Below are 1,013 nucleotides of genomic sequence, written 5' to 3' on the forward strand. Positions count from 1 at the left end.
TTCTTTAAAATACTTCGTTATAGAGCTTGATGCGATACTTATTCACTGAATTATGCAAATTTAACAAGAAAACCGCATTTTTAGCAAAATTTGGAACAACTCAGTGAAAAATGATCACATCGAGCTCGGTAAAGTAGCATTTTAAAGATAACACTCTATACTTTCATGTGCATTTGGTCCCATTACGCTGCGATACCTGATGCACACCATGCACCATCGCAAACACGGATCTTTGATTATCAATTTTGCATCCTCTCACTTTATCATCCGCCATTTTGAAAAAATGGCCGAGCATAATTGCCATTCAGATATTCTTAGAGGACGTTTCAAGCTTCATTTTGCATTTCTGCGCATATTTGTATCTTCATTAAGCTAAGACTCCATGCATGCGGTGAGCTGCGGCAAATGCTGCGGTGACCAATCAGGAGGGAGGCGCAAGTCCGGTTGCGGCAAGCTCCGGCATGCGTCTGTCTCCTGATTGGTCACCGCAGCCGTTTGCCGGAGCTCACCGCATGCATGGAGTCTTAGCTTTATTTACCAAGTTATGATCATTTGAAATTTTGTAATTTTTTCCCAAATTTTTAGTGTACCGGGTTTTTTACGTTTGAGTGTACTTTGTCGGGTATTCCGTACTCGAGTATAATTTTGGTCGTGAATTCCTTAGCAATAGTAGATGCTTCTTGATTCGGAATTGGGATTGCTTTATTGAATTTTGTTAGATTGACTTGGAAAGTTACCGTTAAAGTTACCGTTAAAGGTCGTACAATGTCTAGAGCGCATTTCTCAAATATCTTATCAGGAGTATCGGTGAGCATTAAAGGTGACTTGATGCGAGGCGCTAATTTATTCTTCTGGCAATAAATGCATTGGTTAATGTAATTTTTTATATCCGTTGTAATGTTTTCCCAGTTATGATTTAGTCGAAGCCTATTCAATGTGCGTTGTACGCCTTGATGTCCTCCTAAAGGGGCATCGTGGTATTCATATAATAATTGCTTTTTCTTCTTTACTAT

The sequence above is a fragment of the Harpegnathos saltator genome, unplaced genomic scaffold (genome assembly GCF_003227715.2).
Source record: "Harpegnathos saltator strain DR-91 unplaced genomic scaffold, Hsal_v8.6 scaffold107, whole genome shotgun sequence".
Classification (NCBI taxonomy): domain Eukaryota; kingdom Metazoa; phylum Arthropoda; class Insecta; order Hymenoptera; family Formicidae; genus Harpegnathos; species Harpegnathos saltator.